We start from the raw sequence: 12,917 nt of genomic DNA, 5'->3' as shown, positions 1-12,917 counted from the left end.
GTCTGTGTCCCTGGGGGCATGCCAATGACTTAGTGAAACTTTAAACAGAAATACAATTCTCTCACATTAACATCATTACATAGCATCACATCATTTCACAAATAGTTTCATCTTTACTCATTCATTTTGTACAACAACTAGATGTAAGCCTCAACTGAGACTGTTGTATAAACAGGATTATGGTAATGTGGCGGTATTGTCTCATGAGTTTCACAAAATTGTACCAAACGTACCAGTTCGTAGCTCGTTATTTCACCGATCTTTTATACATTCTTCAGAACATGAATTTTGTTCGGACCTCAAGTTCTGTGAGGTGGAAGAAATTCCTTTGTTCTCTCTATGAAAACTCACTCTCTCTATACTGTCTGGCCATGAGGCAGGATTCTCCTCCAGGAATTTACGACCTGAGGTCGCAGCAGCCTGGGTGTAGGAGAGACAGAGAGAGGGGGATGGTGCAGAGGGAGGGGGAATAGTGCTCGCTGTACCCAAAGAGGGCGGGCAACGTCATGACAGGCTGTATTTTTGAAGTATCTCTGAGTAGGAGTGCTGATCTACTATCACAGCCATTGCAATCAGCCCCACAGCCACCAGGGAGCGATTGAAGATCCAGCCAGAGGTGATGGTGAGCAGGAAGACACACAGGACGAAGAGCTTACCCCCCGAGCTGACCGGCTGTCAGAATAGGGACCCAATCCACTGTGGATAAATTAACAAAAGACATGATGGTAACTCTTCATTGTAAGGGGTCCTTATTACAGTGTAATTACACTAAGAAGTGTTGTAGTTAACTGTGACAACTCATAGTTACATTGTAATAATATGTAACTGCTTGTAATTGTTATTTTAAATTCAAATCAATGGTCAGTAGTTATGTGGTTGTGGTCTGTAGTTGTGTTTTTGTTGTCACTAGATGTGGTCAGCAGTTGTGTGGTTGTGGTCACTAGATGTGGTTAGCAGTTGTGTGGTTGTGGTCACTAGATGTGTGGTTGTGGTCACTAGATGTGTGGTTGTGATCAGTAGTTGTGTGGTTGTGGTCACTAGATGTGTGGTTGTGGTCAGTAGTTGTGTGGTTGTGGTCAGTAGTTGTGTGGTTGTGGTCACTAGATGTGTGGTTGTGGTCAGTAGTTGTGTGGTTGTGGTCACTAGATGTGTGGTTGTGGTCAGTAGTTGTGTGGTTGTGGTCACTAGATGTGTGGTTGTGGTCAGTAGTTGTGTGGTTGTGGTCACTAGATGTGTGGTTGTGGTCACTAGATGTGTGGTTGTGGTCACTAGATGTGTGGTTGTGGTCAGTAGTTGTGTGGTTGTGGTCACTAGATGTGTGGTTGTGGTCACTAGATGTGTGGTTGTGGTCAGTAGTTGTGTGGTTGTGGTCAGTAGATGTGTGGTTGTGGTCACTAGATGTGTGGTTGTGGTCAGTAGTTGTGTGGTTGTGGTCACTAGATGTGTGGTTGTGATCAGTAGTTGTGTGGTTGTGGTCAGTTGTGGTCACTAGATGTGTGGTTGTGGTCAGTAGTTGTGTGGTTGTGGTCACTAGATGTGTGGTTGTGGTCACTAGATGTGTGGTTGTGGTCACTAGATGTGTGGTTGTGATCAGTAGTTGTGTGGTTGTGGTCACTAGATGTGTGGTTGTGGTCAGTAGTTGTGTGGTTGTGGTCACTAGATGTGTGGTTGTGATCAGTAGTTGTGTGGTTGTGGTCACTAGATGTGTGGTTGTGGTCAGTAGTTGTGTGGTTGTGGTCACTAGATGTGTGGTTGTGGTCAGTAGTTGTGTGGTTGTGTGGTTGTGGTCACTAGATGTGTGGTTGTGATCAGTAGTTGTGTGGTTGTGGTCACTAGATGTGTGGTTGTGGTCAGTAGTTGTGTGGTTGTGGTCACTAGATGTGTGGTTGTGGTCAGTAGTTGTGTGGTTGTGGTCACTAGATGTGTGGTTGTGATCAGTAGTTGTGTGGTTGTGGTCAGTTGTGGTCACTAGATGTGTGGTTGTGGTCAGTAGTTGTGTGGTTGTGGTCACTAGATGTGTGGTTGTGATCAGTAGTTGTGTGGTTGTGGTCACTAGATGTGTGGTTGTGGTCAGTAGTTGTGTGGTTGTGGTCACTAGATGTGTGGTTGTGATCAGTAGTTGTGTGGTTGTGGTCACTAGATGTGTGGTTGTGGTCAGTAGATGTGTGGTTGTGGTCACTAGTTGTGTGGTTGTGGTCACTAGATGTGTGGTTGTGATCAGTAGTTGTGTGGTTGTGGTCAGTAGATGTGTGGTTGTGGTCAGTAGTTGTGTGGTTGTGGTCACTAGATGTGTGGTTGTGGTCAGTAGATGTGTGGTTGTGGTCACTAGATGTGTGGTTGTGGTCAGTAGATGTGTGGTTGTGGTCACTAGATGTGTGGTTGTGGTCAGTAGATGTGTGGTTGTGGTCAGTAGTTGTGTGGTTGTGGTCAGATGAGTGATCAGTAGTTGTGTGGTCAGAATTTGTGTGGTTGTGGTCAGAAGTTGTGTGGTTGTGGTCACTAGATATGGTAAGCAGTTTTGTTTTCGTGGTCAGTTGTTGTGTGGTTGTGGTCAGTTGTTTTGGTCCGTAGTTGTGTGGATCTAGTCTAGTTATGGTTCAGTTGTTGAATGGTCAATATTTGTGTTGTTGTGGTCTGTAATTGTGGTTATTCTCTTCACTCTCATAATGTTTGCTCTCTGTGTCTGTGAATATCCTAGCAATATTTTTTTCTAACTTGTTGGGTTAGTGGTCCAAACGGCAGTTGTCTGGAAAATAATTAATCTGCTGGCTTCTGACATGATTTACAGTAGCTAGAAAGAGAGCAGGCGATTAGTTACTAAAACAGCTCTAGTTACAGATTGGTACACACGATTTCTTATCCGATTTCGGATTTGACAAGCAGAGAAGTAGGGGAAGATTTCATACCTTGTAACATTTTTCTCTAACTTGTTGCGTTAGTGGTGAAAACTTCAGTTTTTTGGGGAAAAGTTGGAAGAAGATGTGGTAATGCATTTACTAAAACAGCTGTACCGTAAGATCCCTAGTGAATATTTTGATTCCGCGACCAGATATGAATAGCAGAGAAGTAGACGATATTCCATCTAGCTTAAACGGTGTAGGAGGAGTAGAGTGCTAAAGAATAAGAAGAAATATGTTGAATATCTAAGATGGGGCCCTTACTGTGCAAGCCCCACAATACAGCAGTGTAACAATGAATGCTTGTTACAAATGAGCAGGTTTCCACTAAATTCACTGACTTAGTGTTTCACTTCTAATTATCATAATACAAAATACCCATCGAAATACATCAATTTAAAATAGAGATTTATTTTTTTGCATGGGCTATTTCTCAATCCACTGCATCCGTCTATGTCGCCCTTCCGTATCTGCAGTGAAAGGTGGCACAGCTAGAGTGGTGTTTGTCAGACCATGAGACATCCCCCAAAATCGGTCTTCTCATGAAAACGTCTGTAGCATCCGAACAGCCTACAAACTATTATGGAAAGATGGAGACTCACGTTTTGCTCTACGACCCCCACAAGCATCACGGGACAGTACAGCCGATCTGCCAACTTCTGTCTGTAGCATCCAAACAGTTTGGCCTACACACTAATATGGAAAGGTGAGTCTGTAATGTACGCGTCAGTTGTTTTGCTCTACGAGCACAAGAATCACAAAACTAATCTGAAGGTAGCCGGGTACCAATTAAAAAAATGTATGGAAGTATGGAGATAGTTTAGTGCCTAAAATAAGGGCTTCAATTCCAAAAACACAACAACAAAAAAGTTTCCTGATCTTTCTTATAACTCTCAGATATAGGACAGACACCTCAGAACAAACTTAACCTGTTGGGTCTAGGGGGCAGCATTTGCACGTCTGGATAAAAAAAATGTACCCGATTTAATCTGGTTACTAATCCTACCCAGTAACTAGAATATGCATATACTTATTATATATGGATAGAAAACACTCTAAAGTTTCCAAAACTGTTTGAATGGTGTCTGTGAGTATAACAGAACTCATTTGGCAGGCAAAACCCTGAGACATTTTCTGACAGGAAGTGGATACCTGATGTGTTGTATTGACTTTAAACCTATCCCATTGAAAAACACAGGGGTTTAGGAATATTTTGGCACTTCCTATTGCTTCCACTAGATGTCACCAGCCTTTACAAAGTGTTTTGAGTCTTCTGGAGGGAGATCTGACCGAACAAGAGCCATGGAACGATGATGTCCCATTAGACACCTGGCGCGAGTTCATGTTGGGTACCCTCGTTCCAATACGTTATAAAAGAGTATGCATTCGTCCACCTTGAATATTATTCATGTTCTGGTTAAAAAAGGCCCTAATGATTTATGCTATACAACGTTTGACATGTTTGAACGAGCGGAAATATATTTTTTCCCCTCGTTCATGACGAGAAGTCCGGCTGGCTTACATCATGTGCTAACGAGACGGAGATTTTTGGACATAAATGATGAGCTTTTTTGAACAAAACTACATTCGTTATGGACCTGTGATACCTGGAAGTGACATCTGATGAAGAGAATCAAAGGTAATGGATTATTTACATAGTATTTTCGATTTTAGATCTCCCCAACATGACGTCTAGTCTGTATCGCAACGCGTATTTTTCTGGGCGCAGTGCTCAGATTATTGCAAAGTGTGATTTCCCAGTAAGGTTATTTTTAAATCTGGCAAGTTGATTGCGTTCAAGAGATGTAAATCTATAATTCTTTAAATGACAATATAATATTTTACCAATGTTTTCTAATTTTAATTATTTAATTTGTGACGCTGACTTGACTGCCGGTTATTGGAGGGAAACGATTTCCTCAACATCAATGCCATAGTAAAACGCTGTTTTTGGATATAAATATGAACTTGATAGAACTAAAAATGCATGCATTGTCTAACATAATGTCCTAGGAGTGTCATCTGATGGAGATTGTAAAAGGTTAGTGCATCATTTTAGCTGGTTTTATGGTTTTGGTGACCCTGTCTTTGACTTGACAAAACATTACACACAACTCTTGTAAATGTACTGTCCTAACATACTCTAAATTTATGCTTTCTCCGTAAAACCTTTTTGAAATCGTAAAACGTGGTTAGATTAAGGAGATGTTTATCTTTCAAATGGTGTAAAATAGTTGTATTTTTGAAAAATTTGAATTTTGACATTTATTTGGATTCAAATTTGCCGCTCTTGAAATGCACCTGCTGTTGATGGAGTGCACCACGGGTGGCACGCTAGCGTCCCACCTAGCCCCAAGAGGTTAACTGTGAGTCAGGGTCATTCTTGTAGTGTTATCCTGTGTTTGTGTGTTTGTTCAGGTCAGCTGGTTAAAATGCTGGTGTACACCTATGTAACTCGGCATCGGGACTGTAAGGTGTTGGAGGGAAGCTATGTGTACAGGGCTGGTAAAGTCCACAAAGTCCCTTCAACCGAGGCAGAGGCCTTAGCTTCAGGTAACACATTTCAGGTAACACAACCAATATTTGTAACTTTCAAATCCTTTGTTTCAGATTCATCAACAGATTCCCACATAGCAGTCAAAGTAAACTCAAATTTATTATGTTGATTTTAAATACATAGTGTCATTCAAAGTCTCATGCTGTGGATGTAACATGGTGTGTGTTACAGATCTGATGGGGCTGTTTGACAAGCACAGGTTCAGGAAGCTGCTCCCGTTCATCCTCAACTTTGAGGAGGGCGACCTGCAGACCCACCAGGACATGGACCCCAACAGGACCAGCATGAGAGAGTTGTTCCACCACTTCGACCTGCGACCAGACATCATGGAATTCCCTGGCCATGTCTTGGCCCTGTACCGCAGTGACGAGTCAGTACAAATGTTAAACAGACAGGCACACACACACAGACATATTCTCTAAAATATACGCCACAACTCAACAGAATATAAATTGAAGCCAAGATGCAAACTTTTAGAATCTCTATGGTCGTGTCCCTGCCTTCACAGCTACTTGGACCAGCCGTGCATCCAGACCATAAGACGGCTTAAGCTGTATTCTGAGTTTATGGCTCGCTAAAACTGCAGTCCCTACCTCTTTCCATTGTGTGGGCTAGGATAACTACCAAAGGGCTTTGCCAGGTAATACACACACACACACACATGCAGGCGCTCAAGAATGCATTAATACATTAACATCAAGTGTTTTTATGATGGTGTTGTATATGTCCCCAAAGTAAACCCTCACTATTCCTGTGTGTCTCATGTTAAGTGCATGGAGGGACCAACATGTTAAACAGAAAGGTTGGAAGAGACTGTGATGGACAAGGGCAGAGGGGTAGCAGTGAAATCTGAAGGAGCAGTGAGTGGTTGGTGAAGTAGAGAGTGGATAAGAGAGAAAGAGAGTGTTGAAGAGGGAATTAATGAATTAATGGATGAATGAATGAGAAATCGTAGTGCATGAATTACAGGAAAGTGGGCTGAATGTCAGTAGGGTAAATTAGTAGAAGTGTAAGAAGGGCTCTATAAATAAATTTGATTTCATTTGATCTCTCACCCCAGCTACGTGCTGGGTGAAGAAGGTGATGCCAACTCCTGCCAAATAATCATGATGCCAACTCCTGCCAAATAATCATCCCTCAAGCAAAGTCCACAGGAAATCAGGTATGGCATAAGAAATACACTAGAAGTTAGACAAAGGCATACCCCAAATACCAAACAGGTTAAATGTGAATACAATATGTTTTCAGACATCTATGTATGGTGTACTACGCTCACAACATGGCGTCATCGGAGATGTATATCGCCATGGTGAGCACCACTATAGAGACCAGTAACCCAGAGAAGTAAAGGCAGCCTGGGATGGAACTGCTGGAGCCCATTCATCAGAAATAAGTTCTACATAACCGTGGTCTAGCAGTCTTAGCCACAGCCCCCGGCACAAATGTTTGCGGTGTTGGCATACGTTTGAATCCGGCTACTGCCCTTTGACACAACCTCTCTATAGCTTTTTCCACTGTCATCCTCTCTCTATCTGTTCAATAGAGTCAGAAAATATCCTTAAAAGTATATATTTAAAAAAAAAAGTTTCACACAACCTACTGTTACATCCTGAGTCATATGTACAGTATATTGTAATGACACACAATCAATTTCACACACACAAAAATACACTAAAGAATTAATGTGATTGGTTTACAGATTTGTTTCTGTCAGCAACATGATGGTCCCCATTAATGATGGAAGGAAAAGTCAGGTAAGGGGCTACGTTCAATATATTGTATTGTCCTTAACCCCACACCTAGTGACCTCACCAGATCTTTTGGTGTTCGAGTCAGGTTTCAGGTCCTGGTCGTGGATACTCCCTTAATTCGATGCACGTTAAGGACTTGGAATAGATAAGCATGGGGACACGCTCTCCTGAAAGAAAGGGGGTAGTGTATCGACCTTAAGCCAACACCTAGCAACCTTGTTGAGAGGTTTGGATCTCTTGGTGTAACTGCTAAGGGGTTGACAGTCGCTGGACCTGTGTTCAAGCCCCGGTCGAGGATACCCACCGAATTCACTATAATATATCAAAATTGTTTCATTATTCTAGGCCATTGAGTTGTACCTGGATTACAAATTGTGGAGACTCCGGTGTTGTTTATTTTGATCCTATCTCCCTTGTTCAGATCTCTGTGTCTCGCTCCTATGACGCCACGACACACTTTGAGACTGAGTGTGAGGACATCAGGGATAGTCATCGCCGCTTCACAGGATGGGAAATCATCTTTGGTGACTTGTGCAGAGACTGTGATGATGGTGACGTGATGAGGACAAAAGCACGTTCCTCCCATTTTGAACGTTGGTTCGATTCCCACTTGGGTCTCCTATACAAAAATGTATGCACACGCTTGGACAAAAGCTACTGCTATATGGCAAATATTACAATAATATTATATTGCGGTTGTCTGTCATGTCTTTATTTTTGTGTTTTTTAAGCAGCCCTTAGATTGACCTCTTGTATCTCCCAGAATTCCCTGTTTGCCAGCTACTGTATGTCATATTAAATGTTCCATTTATCATGTGGTAGATGCTCTTCCACTCTCTTAGATGGTATCGAGACTGGAGAGTGGTACGCTAAACAACTTCCTGTTGATTTAATACCCTGTCTAATAAACACCACACTTAATTTGACTGTGGCCTGTGCATCATTATAGAGTTTAGAGACAAAGTGGAGTCGCAATTCAACAGCTCAGACACAAGACGAATGTGACAGGATCTACAGACAATCACGGACTACAAAGGGAAAACCAGCCACTTTGTGGACACCGACGTCTTGCTTCCGGACAAGCTAAACACGTTCTTCGCCCGCTTTGAGGATAACACAGTACCACCAATGCGGCCCGCTACCAAGGACTGTGGGCTCTCCTTCTCTGTGGCTGACCGTGGCCGACATTTAAGCGTGTTAACCCTCGCAAGGCTGCCGGCCCAGACGGCATCCCTAGCTGCATCCTCAGATCATGCGCAGACCAGCTGGATGGAGTGTTTACGGACATATTCAATCTCTCCCTATACCAGTCTGCTGTCCCCACTCGCTTTAAGCTGTCCACCATTGTTCCTGTACGCAAGAAAGCAAAGGTAACTGAACTAAATAACTATCGCCCAGTAGCACTCACTTCTGTCATCGGGAAGTGCTTTGAGAGGCTAGTTAAGGATCATATCACCTCTACCTTACCTGTCACCCTAGACCCACTTCAATTTGCTTACCGCCCCAATAGATCCACAGATGATGCAATTGCCATCGCACTGCACACTGCCCTATCCCATCTGGACAAGAGGAATACCTATGTAAGAATGTTGTTCATTGACTATAGCTCAGCCTTCAACACCATAGTACCCTCCAAGCTCATCATTAAGCTCGGGGCCCTGGATCTGAACCCCACCCTGTGCAACTGGGTCCTGGACTTCCACTTCGCTGATCCTCAACACATGGGCCCCACAAGGGTGAGTGCTCAGCCCCCTCCTGTACTCCATGTTCACTCATGACTGCATGGTCACGCACGCCTCCAACTCAATCATCAAGTTTGCAGACAACAGTAGTAGGCCTGATTATCAAGAATGACAGGACAGCCTACAGAGAGGAGGTGAGGGCCCTGGGAGTGTGATGCCAGGAAAATAACCTCTCACTCAATGTTGGCAAAACAAAGGCGCTGATAGTGGACTGATCATCGACAGGATCGCAGTGGAAAGCTTCAAGTTCCTCGGCGCACACATCACTGACGGTCTGAAATGGTCCACCCACACAGACAGTGTGGTGAAGAAGGCCAATTTGGATTGGCACCTAAAACCCACATAAATTTTTACAAATGCACAATTGAGAGCTTCCTGTTGGGCTGTATCACTGCCTGGTACGGCAACTGCACCGCCCGCAACTGCAGGGCTCTCCAGAGGGTGGTGCGGTCTGCACAACGCATCACCGGGGGCAAACTACTTGCCCTCAAGGACACCTACATCACCCAATGTCACAGGAAGGCCAAAAATATTATCAAGGACAACAACCACCCAAGCCACTGCCTGTTCACCCTGCTATCATCCAGAAGGCGAGGTCAGTACAGGTGCATCAAAGCTGGGACCGAGAGACTGAAAAACAGCTTCTATCTCAAGGCCATCAGACTGTTAAATAGCCATCACTAGGTGGCTTCCACCCGGATATTTAACCCTGCACCTTACAGGCTGCTGCCCCATATACATAGACTTGAAATCATTGGCCACTTAATAATGGAACACTATTCACTTTAATGTTTACATATTTTTGCTTTACTCATCTCATATGTATATACTGTATTTTATTCTACTGTATTTTAGTCTAAGCCACTCCAACATTGCTCTTCTTAACTTGTATATATTTCTTAATTCCATTCTTTTACTTTTAGGTTGTGTGTATTGTTGTGAATTGTTAGATATTACTGTACTGTTGGAGCTAGAAACGCATGCATTTCGCTATACCCGCAATAACATCTGCTAAATATGTGTTTGTGACAAATAAAATGTGATTTGATTTATATTCTTCCGAGTTTAGTGTATTAGGAGAGTATGTGATTGCGTGTGAATGAATGGTTGAATGAATGAATGGCCATGTGTTTGTGTGGTGAAGCAAAACTAGATTGATGATTAGTGGATACACGTATGCTGCAGATTATCTCTGAGAAGAACAAAGCCAGTGGAATTGCGTTACATATTGCATTATGTTGTATTGTGAGACAGATAGAGAAACGGGTGGTTCGGAGAGGTAAGGGTAGAAGATAGACAATGAGATTAAAGAGGTTTACTAATCCAAATGAAGGACAGTCAGCTTGGATATATCCCATATGCTCTCACTCACTGAATTATTGATATGAATCAATGTCTTTCTGTTCCAGTTAGTAAATTGCTCATGATAATCAGCAAACGGTGCTCAGTGACGTGAACATGTCAACATTACTCATTATCTTCAACACATGCAATTAAATAAATACAAAAAACTATTTGTTGTAGATATTGTTTATTGCTTACAATGATACAGATAAAAACCACTATAAAACATCCCCTCCAAATCATATCCTCCAATGCTCAGAAAAACATATTTGCCAACACACTCCACTTCTCTTTTTCATTTTCATCTTCCCATACACAGATACACACACACAAACAAACTTCTAGAAATGTCTCACCCTGTTCACATAAAGCCATGATACAACCTTCGAGCAAGGAGAGTGCAATTGCAAAAAACATACAGCAATTCAGCACCTGAATAAGGACAGATTGATCCAGATCATGCATCCTAGAGTGGTGAACAAACATCCTCTTTTCCATCAAATCCCTCTTTTCCAAAAATACCTCATGATGTTGTTGTTGCTAGGCTACTCTAGCTCTGTGCTGATTGGAGGAAGAATCCGACCAGCCGCCACTACTCACCTTTCACTGCTCAGGAAGTTGCACAAGCGTTTGGCTGAGGAAGGAGAAGGGATGAGTGTCAGAGAGAGAAGAAAAATGCAAATTATAGCTGCCCTACACATTCTATAGGCAGGGGCTGCCCATGTCTGTGTATGGATAGAGAGCTTTCCAGAGCGGTGGTGGCACACAGTAACTTACTGTGAGAAAAATCTCTTAACAAGAGGATATTCTAAACCAGGCTTGGGTAAACCTGTCTATAAATGCTCATGTACTGAAATATATTGCACAACCACACATCCCTAATACTGTAGACTGATGTCAGTTGAGGCCAGGTGTCCCTACTGTGCACATCCACAGCGATGCCTTTGCTCTTGAGAAGGGCCAGGAGTTTGGGATCAATCAACTCTGACCGACCCCCTGTATCCAGGACCAGAACCTCTGTGGACACAAATCATTCATGAGACAAATCATGAGCATACACTATAGCCATACCTCTGTAGTGGAATTCACAAAAACACTTAAAGTATGAACTTTCAACTATTTATAACAAATTACCTATAATTCACTGTGTTTATTGTGTCTGTGTATGCCAGGGAAATGTATTTCTGTCTTTGAATATTGCATGAGGTTGTGTATTTATAAATTTGAGTATCACATTTTTTGTCTATCATAATTTGTGTCATCTTGACTGAAGTATAATTGAATTACAGTACCAGTCAAAAGTTTGGACACCTACTCATTCAAGGGTTTTTCTTTACTTGTACTATTTTCTACATTGTAGAATAATAGTGAAGACAACAAAACTATGAAATAACACATATGTTGTAACCAAAAACAGTGTTAAACAAATCTAAATATATTTTATATTTGAGATTCTTCAAGGTAGCCACCCTTTGCCTTGATGACAGCTTTGCATTCTCTTGGCATTCTCTCAACCAGCTTCACCTGGAATGCTTTTCCAACAGTGTTGAAGGAGTTCCCACATATGCTGAGGACTTGTTGGCTGCTTTTCCTTCACTCTGAGGTGCAACTCATCCCAAACCATCTCAATTGGGTTGAGGTCAGGTAATTGTGGAGGCCAAGTCATCTGATGCAGCACTCCATCACTCTCCTTCTTGGTCAAATAGCCCTTACACAACCTGGTGTTTTGGGTCATTGTCCTGGTGAAAAATAAATGATAGCCACACTAAGCGCAATCCAGATGGGATGGCATATCGCTGCAGAATGCTGTGGTAGAGAAAAACCCTGAAATGAGTAGGTGTGTCCAAACTTTTGACTAGTACTGTGTCGCACCAATTCGAGGTTCCAACACGTGAAAAGTATTACAAAAGTCTACACTGATGTCTTTATAGCTGCCGACCTGCAGGGGGCGACATATGGAAAGATAAAAGGACATTCAACATAATACACTTTTAAATCTCATATTCAACTCATCACTACTCATCTCTCACACAGCACTCAACAGTATTACAGGAAGCAGGTAAACTAAAGCTGAAGAGAGATTAAAAAAAATAGAACGGTCATAAAGGTTGACTTCTGGTGGGGATTTGAGCAAAGGTCAAACACAACGTGGGGACCAGTACTGAAAAAGTATGGAAATGTATCCACTCACTACTGTAAGTCGCTCTGGATAAGAGCGTCTGCTAAATTATTAAAATGTAAAAATCTAAGTGTATATTTTGCATTTGTGAAATTATTTTGATGTGATATGAAAGTAAAGGGCTTCATGTTTCTAGAACCATATCACAATTCAGAATCAATTCACATTTAGATGGAGGGTTGGCTGTTTTGGCTGCCAGAGCAAGTCTACTTCTGAAAATAACATATAAGGTCCTTTGACCTGAAGGAATAATGGTAGGCTGTTTATTAAGAGTACAGCTTGGGCTAGTCTGTCCCCAGTGCAGCTGTAAGCAAGCATAGGGTTGGAATCTACTCTGGCTAGGATGACAGGCTGATGTGGGATAGGGACATCAGACCTGTATACAGGGCTCAACTGTAAAACGTTGGTCTCAGCATGACTCCCTGTCAAATTAAAGGTTAAATATTT

At 42.3% G+C, this 12,917-nt stretch overlaps 1 pseudogene; it reads left to right on the top strand.

Annotated features, from left to right (window-relative positions):
* The first annotated feature begins 3,350 nt into the window (after window positions 1-3,350).
* LOC106583366 (rab GDP dissociation inhibitor alpha-like) lies at window positions 3,351-8,198 on the top strand (annotated as a pseudogene).
* The last annotated feature ends 4,719 nt before the right edge of the window (window positions 8,199-12,917 follow it).

Source organism: Salmo salar, chromosome ssa22 (genome assembly GCF_905237065.1).
Source record: "Salmo salar chromosome ssa22, Ssal_v3.1, whole genome shotgun sequence".
NCBI classification, from domain to species: domain Eukaryota; kingdom Metazoa; phylum Chordata; class Actinopteri; order Salmoniformes; family Salmonidae; genus Salmo; species Salmo salar.
The sequence above is the reverse complement of the archived record's forward strand: the minus strand, read 5'-3'. Positions and strand labels throughout refer to the sequence as shown.